This window comes from Panthera leo, chromosome A1 (assembly GCF_018350215.1).
Source record: "Panthera leo isolate Ple1 chromosome A1, P.leo_Ple1_pat1.1, whole genome shotgun sequence".
Classification (NCBI taxonomy): Eukaryota; Metazoa; Chordata; class Mammalia; order Carnivora; family Felidae; genus Panthera; species Panthera leo.
The window spans coordinates 165,131,551-165,146,007 of NC_056679.1; the positions used below are offsets into that span (position 1 = coordinate 165,131,551).

Genomic DNA, 14,457 nt, shown 5'->3' on the forward strand with positions numbered 1-14,457 from the left:
AATGTGATTTCCATTTATGTACCTTCGAAGGAAGGTAATGTAATGTCTTCATTGCATTAATGACAATCTCAAAAGCAGAAGACTAAGGTTAATAATTCTATTTCTTGGTAAACTAAACCACTGTGAATTTCTTTTTCTTCTTCAAACAAATGAAAAATCTTATTTTTAGCTTAAGAATGCTTTCATTGCTTTCTCCTTCTTATGAAATGTTATCTTTGGAATTTAAATTTTATTTAACAGAGGGCTCCGTCTGCTCTTTTTATAGCTGAGCCTGCATTAATTTGCTTTAGACCATCCCCATAGTATTGGTACATAAGCTCCTTCTGCTGGTGAAAGTAACTTGTAGCTAATATTCCTTGTATTTTGTTTTTGCGTTTTTTTTTTTTTTTTTACTATTGGTTTCTCAGGGTATTTTGGGCTTAAGAGTACACAAGGCATTGTTTTTACAAATCAGCTTTTAATTGGAAGTCAGCTTCTAAAAAATGCAGATGAACTATCTCATGTTCTGACTGGGGATTAGCACAGGGGCACTGATAATCCACCTGACTTGATGGCTGTTCTTCAAATGTGCTACTGAGATAGATCCTTTCTGGCAAGCTCCACTTGAGGGGGTCTCTTCAAACTAATCCTTTTCCCAATTAATTGGATTTGCCTCCTCCAGGGTCACTGTCAAACTATGCAATTGGCTTTCTTTTGGGTTCAGATTTTGTTATATGCATGAGTCCAGTTCCAGACATTTTTCTTTCACTTTAAACTTCTGACCTGCAGTGGTCGAGACTGTTCACTTTCTTAGTTGAGGGATAAGCTACCTCTTTGGAATGCATACCTCAGAAATACAAAGACCAGGTTCCGACTTCTGCACAGCCTTTCCAGTTAGCTTCTAATTCCATCACTCACTCATTTTCTTAAAGAGAGGGGTGGAGGTACCTTTCAAATCCTCAAATTAAGTCATTATGTCACTTTATAAAGGAAGCATAAAAAAGGGGGGGGATACGTTTTCTGTACATTCCATGTAACTCATAAAAGCCACATACAGATTTGTGTTTTTCTGGTGAGGTTAAAAACATGCATTTATCCCAAAAGTAAGTTGTATTATATAACCCATCTTGTTAGGTAACGGAGAAATTTACATTCTCCAATGATATTATGAAATATTTGGGGGCGCCTGGCTGGCTCAGTCGGTTAAGCCGCTGACTTCGGCTCAGGTCATGATCTCGCGGTCCGTGAGTTCGAGCCCCGCGTCGGGCTCTGTGCTGACAGCTCAGAGCCTGGAGCCTGTTTCAGATTCTGTATCTCCCTCTCTCTGACCCTCCCCCCTTCATGCTTTGTCTCTTTCTGTCTCAAAAAAATAAATAAATGTTAAAAAAATTTTTTTAAAAAGAAATATTTGGACTTTTATAATCTTTAATATACATATATACTGTTAAGAACACCCAAATTATTAACACAACAATGAAATGAACCAAGTCATATTTATAACTCATTTTAAATCTATATTTGAACTCTTCATAGCTAAACACAACATTAAGATGTTGTACCAAAGCAACCACTCATAGATTTGTATAGTTGAGGTGTTTTGAGAGGTATAAAGCTTGAAGAAACAAGAGAATTCAAATGTTTGTAGAGTAGAAATGCACTCTTAATGAAGCAATATTTGGTTACACCAAAGCATTATCCATTGCAATATAACTAGTAATAACTAACAGAATATACCGAGGTTTATTTCCTGATTTCTAGGTAATATTTTATTTTCTTTTTTTATAGTCAGTTTATACTTTATTTACTTGTTTTTATTTTATTATTTTTTTCCTACATGATAATGGTACTCTTTAGTCCCCATCACCTATTTATCTCACCTTCTGACCCACCCCCTCTTCTGGTAACCATCAGTTTGTTCTAGAGCTAATCGTCTGTTTTTTGGGTTTCTCTCTCTCTTTCTCTCTCTCTCTGTCTCTCTTTGCTTGTTTGTTTTGTTTCTAAAATTCTACATATGAATGAGATCATATGGTATTTGTTTTTCTCTAGTTGACTTATTTTGCTTAGCATTATACTCTCTAGCTCCATCCATGTTGTTGCAAATGACAAGAAATCATTTTTTATGGCTGAATAATACCCCATTATGTGTGTGTGTGTGTGTGTGTGTGTGTGTGTGTGCACGTATGTGTGTGTCTTCTTTATTCATTTGTCAGTAGACACTTGGGCTGCTTCCATATCTTGGCTATTGTAAATAATGCTGCTATAAACATAGGGGTGTGTGTATCCCTTTGAATTTTGTATTTTTTGGGTAAATATCTAGTAGTGCAATTGTTGGATCATAAGGTGGTTCTGTTTTTAACTATTTGAAGAATGTTTTTCATACTGTTTTCCACAGTGGCTGCACCAGTTTGCATTTCCACCAACAATGCAAGAGAGAGGTTTCTTTTTTACTGTATCTTCACTAAGATGTCTAATGTCTTGTGTTGTGGATTTTAGCCATACTGACAGGTGCAAGGTGCTCTTATCATTGTAGTTTTTATTTGTTGAGCATCTTTTCATGTGTCTTTTGGATATCTGTAAGTCTTCTTTGGAGAAATGTCTGTTCATGTCTTCTGCCCATTTTTAAATTGGTTTAGTTTTTTGGCTGTTAGGTTGTATTTGTTCTTTGAAGTATTTATATGAATATTTCTATATGCATTCAGTTTTCTTGACTAAATAGTTCATGGTACGTGTACAGTTCATTTTTTTTAAGGCAGTTGACATTTTTTCTAAGTGGTCTACCACTGTGAATTCCTTCCAGAAATGTAAAAGACTTGCTTCATATCTTTTCCAGCACTTGATATGGTTTAAATGTATCCATTCTAATAGATATATAGTATTCTTTCATTGTTTTAATTTGTACTTCCCAAATGACTGAGGATCTGTAGCATCTTTCACATGCTTATTTCCTATCTATATATGTTATTTGATAAAATGTTAAAGTATTTTTCCAATTTTAATTTTTTGTTGTTGTTTTCTTATTAAGTTTTGAGTAGACTTGAGATATTTTGGATATACACAATTTACAAATATTTTCTCCCAATCCCTGTTTTGTCTTTCCATTCCCTTGGTGGTTTTGTTGTTGTTGTTGTTTTGTTTTGTTTTGTTTTTGAACAACAGACATTTTAATTTTGATGAAAACAAATTTGTCAACTTCTTTTTTTATGGACTGTGCTTTTGGTGTTGCAGAAATTGATGTCAGTTAATAGATTACAAAGGTCTTCTCCTATGTTTTCTTCTAGAAATTTTACAAAACATTTTGTAAAATGTTTGGAATTACAAAACATTTTGAGTTTATTTTTGTATATGCTGTGAAGTGTATATAAAATACTTTTTTTTTGTATATAGATATTCAATGATCCCCAAATCATTCATGGAACAAAACAATCCTTCTTCTAATGATTCATCTTGCAAAATGTACACACATGCCTATATATACAACACACACATATATTATGTATTATATGCATTACATGTATATACATATATAAAACACACTGATAAATCATACATATAAATTGTATATTATTTATAGATTGTCCTTTATGGTTACATATAGTTTCATTTAAGAATCAATAAACTTAGAATGTCCAGTTATATAGATCTCTGCCCCATTACATGAAAAGCGAGGCAGAAAATATTTGTGTATATATGCCATATTCATTTAGCACCACTATAAGCAAAGGAGTATTTTTACATAATTATCTTAATAAACGCTGACAGAATTTATGGGAAGTAGACATTCTTATAGATGTTTTAAAGAAAAATACTTGCTAATCAGAGATTACAAAGCAGTTATTTAAAGTCACAGATATTTTAAGTGGTGGAGGTAGAAAGCAAACCCAGATGACTGATACTCTTTCTAACACTGCCTATCCTAAGGGGTTAAATCATAGCATCAGTTGGGGCACCTAGGTGGCCCAGTCAGTTGAGCATCTGACTTTGGCTCAGGTCATAATCACATGGCTAGTGAGTTCATGGTTCAAGAGTTTCACATTTCGTGAGCTTAAGCCCCACATCAGCCTGGAGTCTGTTTTGGATCCTCATCCGTCCTGCTCCCTGCCCCTCCCCCGCTCAAGCTCACACTTGCAAAAATAAACAAACATTTTTAAAAAATCATAGTATTATTTAAAATTGACAACCACAATACTTTGGCCTATAGCAGTTATAAGGTTACCCAGGTGAACCAATATTTCCAATTTTATTACTTTTATTCCTCAAAATAAAATCCATTGTTTAAGCTGTAGCTACATAAGGAAAGTGAAGAAGTGAGAGGAAATATACTGCAAATTATGATAAGATAGTCTGCAATTCTAAATTGTAAAAAGCTAAACAAAATCCACTTTCTCCTCACGATGTAATTTTCTCTTAATGTAGGTTATAAAGTCATTTTTCTTAAATTTTAAGTACATGAGGCCTGATATAATAGAACTAATTTAAGTGAACTTACAAGTTTGAATTTCTCCACAATATGAATGCCTTCCTGAATGATCCCATAGAAGCAACATGACTAACATTATGTATCCTGGAGAGAGCAGCCATTCATTGACCAATGGCAGTGATTTTGGCATACAGTCTCAGTGAGCACTTTGCGTCATTTCCAAAGTAGAGGTCATCTGGCAAAGTTCAGAGTCAAGAGAGGTGATTGGCTCTGGGGAGCATAACTGCTCCATGCCCTGTACTCCATTCAAATCCCAGGTCATTTAGTGTACTCGTGCATGTGAGTACTCCTGCATGTGTCACACAGAGTTTTAATAGTCAAAACAAATGTCTCTCAATATGTATCACTCTAGAATTTCTACACAGAGCAGGGCTCTTACAAGGACATTGTAGTAATAATTTCAATAAACCCTATGAAGATTAACTTTCAGCATCTTGAGTGGAAGACTATTTTAAAACACAGAATCAATAAAATCCAAATTGATCACTAATCTCTATTTTATAATTATGGTAGTGTGATTCCAGGTATGACATCGACGTGCATTTGATCTAATTTTTCTACAATACACTTTAAGAATATTAGATTCAGCTCCATGGGCTTAAAGGTTCTATAATTCCAGATACATTTTTTTTATTCATCCATTTTTTCTGTGTTCAATACTATAGGCCAGAAAATTGTACCAAATGTCAATGCAGATATTCTTCTTATCCCAGATTTCAGGGTCCTACTCCAACCATATCTGTGTTCTTACTTTAATCTCAGATATTTGCCAGTGCCCTATATGCTTAACCAACTGAGCCACACAGGCACCCCTATAATGTTATTTTTAACTAGTGGAGTATAAATTCTCCACTTCATTCCATCTTCTAAACTCTCTCTCAAAGGGGATTACCAACTCATGAAGTTTTCAAACTCTGGTCATGATCTTTTTGTTTGTTTTTCTTTAGCTAAACAAAATACCTTCATAGGTAGTGTGAGTACCTTATACCAAGCAAATAATCCTGATTTAACCTTCCCACTTGCTCAGTTATCTCACTTACAAGTAACCATACATAAGCATATATATATATATATATATATATATATATATATACACACACACACACACACATAAGATATATACAAAAGATTACATAATTGAATACATTGTTGCTATTATTGTTTTGAACAAGCTTATCTGTTAGAGCAATTAAAAATTTAAAAAAAAGTTTTTATTTTACCTTCGGTATTCTTTCTTCAGTAGTCTTCCTCTTAATCTGAGTTTCTGACCTATATTATTTATCTTCTCTCTAAAAAATTTCTAACATGTCTCCCAACACTATCTACTGGCAGGAGATTCCCTCAGTTTTTGTTTGAAAAAGTCTATTTCTCCTTCATTTTTGAAGGATAATTATTCAGGGTACAGAATTCCAGCTTGTTGGTTTTTTTATGTCTACTCTTTAAATATTTTCACCCCATTCTCTTCTGGCCTGTACAGGGTTTAAGAAGTCATATGCAGTTCTTGCTTTTCCAGTCGGGGGGTCCATACAGTTGTTTTGCATTTTCATCATAACTTAAAGGGAAATTTTCACAGTGTCTGAAGCCCTTGATGTCCAGCAAATGAAGGAGGAGGATGTCCTCAAATTTCTTGTAGCAGGAACCCACTTGACCTCTAAATAAAACAGTACATCTACAGAAGGAAAAGTGATGGTATCTCTATCAGAAATCTGAAGAGAAGCTGGGAGAAGCTTCAGTTGGTAGCTCGTGCCATTGTTGCCATTGAAAACTCAGCTGACAGAGAAAGACAGATACCATATGGTTTCACTCTTATGTGGATCCTGAGAAACTTAACAGAAACCCATGGGGGAGGGGAAGAAAAAAAAAAAAAAAGAGGTTAGAGTGGGAGAGAGCCAAAGCATAAGAGACTGTTAAAAACTGAGAACAAACTGAGGGTTGATGGGTGGTGGGAGGGAGGGGAGGGTGGGTGATGGGTATTGAGGAGGGCACCTTTTGGGATGAGCACTGGGTGTTGTATGGAAACCAATTTGACAATAAATTTCATATATTAAAAAAAAAAAGAAAATACTGTTTCAGGATGATCTTGAACAAGAAGAAACAAAATGGTTGTAAATAAAATCCTTATAAGAAAAAAAAAAGAAAAAAAAAAAAAAAAGAAAACTCAGCTGATGTCAATGTCTTATCATCCAGGAATACTGGCCAGCGAGCCATGCCCAAGTTTGCTCCTGCTACTGGAACCACCACTATTGCTGACCACTTCACTCCTGGCATCTTCACTAACCAGATCCAGGTATCCTTCTGGGAGCCAAGGCTTCTGGTGGTTACTGATCTCAGGGCTGACCACCAGCCTGATGTCTTATATAAACCTGCCTACCATTGCTCTGTGTAATACAGACTCTCCTCTGCACTGTGTGGACATTGCCATCCTTTCAACAACACAGTTGCTTACGCAGTGGGTCTAATGTGGTGGATGCTGGCCTGGGAAGTTCTGCGCATATGTGGCACCATTTCCTGTGAACACCCAGGGGAAGTCATGCCTAATCTCTCTACAGAGATCCTGAAGGGATTGAAAAGGAAGAGCAGACTGCTGCTGAAAAGGCCATGACCAAGGAGGAATTTCAGGGTGAATGGACTGCTCCAGCTCCTGAGCTAATCGCTACTCAACCTGAAGTCGCAGACTGGTCTGAAGGTGTGCAGGTGCCCTCTGTGCCTTTCAGCAGTTCCCTACTGAATATTGGAGCACTCAGCCTGCCATTGAAGACTCGTCTGCAGCTCGCTCTACTTAGGCCACCGATTGGGTAGGAACAACCACTAAGTGGTCTTAAGCTGCTCTTCTACAGAGGCAAACAGATGGAAAATAAACAGTTTCTGGAAAAAAAAAAAAGGTCAGATGCAATTCTTATTTCTGCTTCTCTACAGGTAAGATGTTTTCTGCTCTCTGGCTTCCTCAGGAATTTTTGTTTATTTTTTTATTTCTGTATTTGATAATGATATGCGAACATAGTGGGGTTTTTGTTTTGTTTTGTTTTGTTTGCATATATTCCATTTGGTATTCTCTGAGCTTCTTGGATCTATGATTTGGTCTCTGACATTAATTTGGATAAATTCTCAGTCAATATTTTTTAAAATATTTCTTCTGTTCCCTTCTCTTTTCCTTTTAGTTTTCTTATTATGTGTATGTTACAGCTTTTGTAGTTGTCCCACAGTCCTTGGATATTCTGTTCTGTTCTGCCTTTTTTTTTTTTTTTTCTTTCAGTCTTGTTCTTTTTGCTTTTCCATAGTGGAGGTTTCTATTGATTGACATGTCCCCTAGCTCAGAGATTACTTCCCCAGCCAAATCTAGTCAACTAATAACTTTGTCATAGGCATTCTTCATTTCTGTTACAGTTTTTGATCTCTGGCATTTCTTTTTGGTTATTTCAAAAGATTTCCTTATTTCTGCTTACATTGGCCAACTTTTTTTTTTTTACTTTATCTAATTTACTGCAATTTAGTTAACATACGGTGTAGTATTGGTTTCTGGAGTAGAGCCCAGTGATTCATCACTTACATATAACACTGAGTGCTCCTCCCATCAAGTGCCCTCCTTAATGCCAACACCCATTTAACCTATCTCCCCACCTAAATCCCCTCCAGCAACACTCAATTTGTTCTCTGTATTTAAGAGTCTCTTATAGTTTGCCTCCCTCTCTGTTTTTATATTATTTTTCCTTCCCTTCCCCTATGTTCATCTGTTGTGTTTCTTAAATTCCACATATGAATGAAATCATATACTTATCTTTCTCTGACTTATTTTGCTTAGCATAATACATTCTAGTTCCATCCACATTGTTGCAATATATGTAGTATTATATATGTTATATATATAATATAATATATATACACCACATCTTCTTTATCTATTCATCAGTAGAGGAATTTGGCCTCTTTCCATATTTTGGCTATTGTTGCTAGCACTGCTGTAAACAATGGGGGACATGTGCCCCTTTGAATTAGCATTTTTGTATCCTTTGGATAAATACCAAGTAGTGTAATTGCTGGATCATAGGATAATTTTATTTTTAATTTTTTTTTTTTTTTTTTTAATTTTTTTTAACGTTTATTTATTTTTGAGACAGAGAGAGACAGAGCATGAACAGGGGAGGGGCAGAGAGAGAGGAAGACACAGAATCGGAAGCAGGCTCCAGGCTCTGAGCCATCAGCCCAGAGCCCGACGCGGGGCTCGAACTCGCGGACTGCAAGATCGTGACCTGAGCTGAAGTCGGACGCTTAACCGACTGAGCCACCCAGGCGCCCCTATTTTTAATTTTTTTGAATAACCTCCATACTGTTTTCCAGAGTGGCTAAACCAGTTTGCATTACCACCAGCTGTGAAAAGTGTTCCCCTTTCTCCACATCCTTGCCAACATCTGTTGTTTCCTGAATTCTTAATTTTACCATTTTGACAAGTGTGAGGTGATATCTCATTGTGACTTTAATTTGTATTTCCCTAATAATGAGTGATGAGTCATGTGCCCGTTATGCATGTGGATGTCTTCTTTGGTAAAGTGTCTATTCATGTCTTTTGCCTATTTCTTCACTGGATTTTTTATTTTTTGAGTGTTGAGTTTGATAAGTTCTTTATACATTTTGGAGTCTAACACTTTATCCGATATCTAATTTGCAAATAACTTTTCCCATTCTTTTAGTTTTGTTGTTTTACTCTTTGCATGATATAATACTCTATGTGGAAAATCTGAAAGATTCCAACAAAAAAATTTCTAGACCTGATACATTAATTCATCAAAGTCACAGGATATAAAATCAACATACAGAAATTGGTTGCATTTCTATAGACCGTTAATGAAGCAGCAGAGATACGAAGGAATCAATCCCATCCAAAATTGCATCAAACACCATACGATGTGTGGGGATAGACTTAACCAAAGAGGTAAGAGATCTAAGCTTATGAAAGAAATTGAAGAAGACAGAAAGAACTGGAAAAACATTCTATGATCATGTATTGGAAGAACAAATGTTAAAATGTCTATACTACCCAAAGCAATCTACACATTCAATGCAATCCCTATAAAAATAACACCAGCATTCTTCACAGAGCTAGAACAAACAATCCTAAAATTGTATGGAACCAGAAAAGACCCCAAATAGCCAAAGTAACACTGAAAAAGAGAACCAGTGCTGGAGGCATCACAATTCTGGACGTCAAGCTGTATTACAAAGCTGTAATCATCAAGACAGTATGGTACTGGGACAAAAACAGACACCTGGATCATGGTAACAGAATAGAGAACCGAGAACCGAGAAATGGACCCACAAATATGTGGCCAACTAATCTTTGACTAAGTAGGAAAGAGTATCCAATGGAGAAGAGAGAGTCTCTTCAGCAAGTGGTGCTGGGAGAACTGGACAGCGACATGCACAAGAATGAACCTGGACCACTTTCTTGAACCATATACCAAAATAAATTCAAAATGGGTGAAATGTGAGACAGGAAACCATCAAAACCCTACAGGAGAAAACAGGCAGCAACCTCTTTGACCTCAGCCACAGCAACTTCTTACTTAGCATTTCTCCAGAGGCAAGGAAAACAAAAGCAAAAATGAACTTTTGGGACCTCATCAAGATAAAAAGCTTCTGCACAGCAAAGGAAATATGGCCCATCTTTTCTTAAATGCCATCTACTTTATCCGTTGGAGCCCTTAGCATGTTCATCAGATTGTTTTCAACTGCCAGTTAGGTAATTCCAACATCCTTATCATGTCTGCTTCTTATGCTTGCCCCGTCTCCTCTAATTGTGTTTGCTGCCTTTCGGTATTTCTTGTAAGTTTTCCTGGATATCCAGATAAGATGTCCTACGTAAAAACATGTGTTGTAAATAGGCCTTTAGTGATCTGGGGTAAATTGGTTGGGGGAATGGGAAGAATTCCATAGGCCTATAGTTAGGACTCAGTGTTTTAGTGAGCCTGTACCTTTGGACTGTGAACTTCACACATGCCTCCCAGTTCTCTCATCTCCCCCTTTGAATTGGAGGAATTTAACAGAATGGTTAAAGTGAGCTGCAGTTGTGGGCATTTCCCTTTTCCCAAGTGAAAGGCTAAGTGTGGCTGGAGTTGGATATTTTGTTTCCCAAAGGCCAATATGGGTTTGATTAAACCACAACAGTTTAGGCTCTAGTTAAATAGTTTCTCCTGAGGGCAGGCCTTGTTAAGAAGAACCAGGTGCTCTGGAGTATTTAAAATGGTTCCTCTTCTTCTACCCCTGTCAGAGCATAAAGAGGTTTTTTCTCTGGTGTTTACTCTGAAAACCTAGTCCACCTCCTGGAGGTAAAACTCAAAGAAGTGTGAATAGTGTGGTGGCCCCTCTCTACCTGGATCCCTGTGGAGTTTTTAACTCCCAGATATGTCCACAATGAGCGTCCAGTAAATCATCAACTACAGTTCAAGTTTTGCTACCCTGGCACTAATTTCTGCAAAGGAATGTTCATTCTGGTAAGTGGTGACTCCCTCTATTCACCTGACTATCCAAATTTGGAGACAGCGGTTTGTCCTGTGTATTCCCTCCTCTTATGGATCCAAGAAGAGCTGTTGGTTTTTTCAGTTTTTTTGTTTTGTTTTGTTTTCCTTGTTGTAGAGATTGAGTGGTGGCTTCCAAACCCCTGTTTCTAACCCTGAAACAAGGCCCAGCTTATTTATTTAAAGTCTTGTTTACTATGGCATGCCTGTGTGTTTTGGGCTTTAAAGCATACTCATGTGGTGATTTGGGTAGTTTCATGTTTGTACTGCCCACTTCTCTGGATATCAACCATTTCAGTTACATTAGTTTCTTACTTTTCAGGTTTTCATGCTCCTTTAATAAGATAAGTGGTTATTGCATGCAGATGTTGTGTGCGGCCTCAGGTTGAGATTGCATTTGGATGATTGTTTAATCATAGCTTTACCTGAGCAGGGAGGAAACTCTTGTTTTTAAGCAATGGGAAGATAGTTTCTAGCCCGAAGTCTGATAGAGAGGAGAGATTCTTGTGTTTTTAAGTTGGTCAAGCCAGGCAATGAATCTCTAGCTCTCACCCACGTGTAGAGAGAAACTATTGAAGATTTCAAGAAACAGATCCAAAAGTTAACACATTTTCTCTCCTCTATAAAAGAGACACATTTTATATGCAAATAACCACATACCTAAGGTTGGCAGTTAGTGTTATAAATAAATATAAAAAACTATACAAAGGTGGAAGTAGGGATACATGAAAAGAAAAACACTGTGCGAGCATGGACCAAAAGGAGATGTGGATCACTGTCAGGTGTCCTCTCCATTATTCCTAGTATTCACCTCCCCTCCAAAACCCACTCCCTTCTAGTGAGAAGTAATTATTAATTTTCTTCAAAATGCAGGTTGAAAAAGAAAAAAAAAAACCCTGCTTTACCAAGCTGAACAATTTATCATTTATCAGATGTGAACATTTCCTATTTAAATATGCTGCTAGAGAACACAGCAGGAGCAAAAGAGAGATGGGGCATGCTTTTGGAAATTGAAGTTGAGACCAGATTATAAGGGGATCTGATCCTCAGGTGTAAGGGTTTAATTCTGTAGGCAATGGGGCATTATTGATTGTGTTCTGAGCTAGGGATTAATGTGATCTAATTGTACTTCTGGAAGAAGGCTTACGAAAAACTGTAGAATTGATTAGAGAAAAATGACTGAAAGCCAAAAAGCCTGTTAGAGGTGTTTGGTATATTCTTAAGTATAAAGTACACAGCTGTAATGATAAGCTGTTAAATATGAAACTAAAGGCCAGTTAAGTTAATATCAAAAAAAAATACTTGAACTGGATGATATAAGCCATGTGATATATCAAACAACACATGAGCATTTGTTTTAATGCAGCTGTCTATAGTTAATACTATGCTCCTTAAGACCTCCATCCATGGGCCTGTCTAATTATTGCGTCTATGAAAGATCTTGCAGTAATAAGTCATTCAAACATTTTAAACTTGAGGTATGTATGATAATCTGTTATGATAATTATAGTGTCCTTAAAGCATTTCTTTTAAAAGTAAGATCCTATTTCCTTTAACTTATCAGACTGTTACAGTGTTGATAGAAAAATGTTTCCTCTTTTCATCTGAAATTCTCCACAATCATCTCTGAAAACAACCATATAATGGAAAGGTTGCTAACTGGAATGAGTTTAGGGACAACTTTTGACTCAGTAAACAAAAAATTTAAGTGATCAAAGTATTCACACATATGAAAAATCTTTTTTCCATTGTAAGATTTTTATAGTTAGGCATCTCTACATGAAGAGAAAAAAATAATTACAACTTCATTCAATAAAAATTCCGTTACCAAATAGTTAAATATAGTGCTACAAATTACTTGTATGTAGAACTTTTAGCCTAAATCAACCAATTCATATTTTAATCAGAAATCTTTCCATAAAAGTGATTTTTACCTTCTCAGAAAATGTCTGCAGCCTTTTATGACAAGGTATTTCTTTTATTTATCTTTTCTCTTTGCTTTCTGCACAACATTCATGTTACCCTCCTTGGTCAGTTATGTTCTTACTGAATGTAAGAACAGCCTCCATTTCCTATTTCTACCAATTCTTTTGCTTAATTTTGCACTGATTGTAGTTACTTTGAGGTTACTTCATTTAGAATAGAGGAGCCATTTGAATTTTCCAAGTAAATGACAACAATCATATGTAATTTGTTTTCTGTCAACATACCTTGCTATTAGAACTGTGAATATTTTAGTACTATCTTCTATGTGTTAAACAGTGTGGTCTTTTATCATGGAATCTTTGTCTTCAAAGATACAAACATTTGGTATTAGCATAATTTGAGGAAAGACTAATTTGATACACATATTACCAAAAAATCCTGGAGCAGAAAAATTATTCAGTAAACATGTCAGTGTTCATGATGGACAGAAGAGGCCTGAAGAGGAACATAATGTGATTTCTGAAAAAAAATTATATGAACTGGGGATACCGTCATTCTTTCCTACAATACATTAGAACTATCAGAGAAGGTAAATTACAAGGAAAAACTAAGTTTAGATAATGGTTTTCTATTTCCGATTCTTCGGCCTAGTTAAGAACAATACACATGTTTCTGTTGGTGAGTGGAATGGGTAATTTAAACATCCAGTACCTGGAGTATATTCTAATGATGGAATACTATGTTGAAACATTAAACATAGGGAGGAAGTAGAAAGTGGGGACCGAATTCTTGAAAGCGAGGAAATAAAAAGTGGGGACAGAAAAGTTTATGTGGAAAATATGTGTTTACATTTTTCTTGTGTGTATTTTAAACGCTTTGTCTAGGTCCTGACATACCATAAGTGCTTACTAATTTGTTAATTGATGGATGAGGTTCTAAGACCTAAATGTTCTCTTGAACTCCTAGTGATAATGGCTCAAAAGCTGTAGTCAGACTACATAAAGTATAGTAGAACCATGGCAATTGAAAATATTTTGAGAATTTAGGTTTGTTCACTGTTATAATGTACACCTGGATCATTTTCTTAACAGTGATTGTAGCTCAAGCTTTAAATGTTTGTAACACCTATCAGTAGCAATATTTCTTCTTTAATGTTGTATTTCCCATCTATAATGCTTATTATATTCATTCAACGTATCTTTCTTTTTTAAATATATAGTGCTCTCATGTATCCCATGTTAGTTTTTTGATAAACATAAAATTAGAAATGTAATATACATGAATTATGCCAAAATTAATACTGGTATTTTTCTATACAATTGATGGGTAAGTTATTGAGATAAATATTATAGTACCTTACCCTTTTTGTTAGTAAAAATGGGTTATTTTCCAGAAATTTTTGATGAAAAATTTTTCTGTCAGCATAGTTTATTAATACATAGTAAAATACTATTAGTTAATACAGACTTTAATGTATAGGCATTATATCTTATTTCTTAAATGTGATGCCAGAGATTACCCATTTTTATTTCAAATGCTTTTTTTGTCACAGAAACACCATTCACT

At 35.7% G+C, this 14,457-nt stretch overlaps 1 pseudogene; it reads left to right on the top strand.

The window, feature by feature from the left end:
* The window catches only part of LOC122230320, a 30,393-nt pseudogene extending 23,115 nt beyond the window's left edge, over nt 1-7,278 (top strand).
* The last annotated feature ends 7,179 nt before the right edge of the window (nt 7,279-14,457 follow it).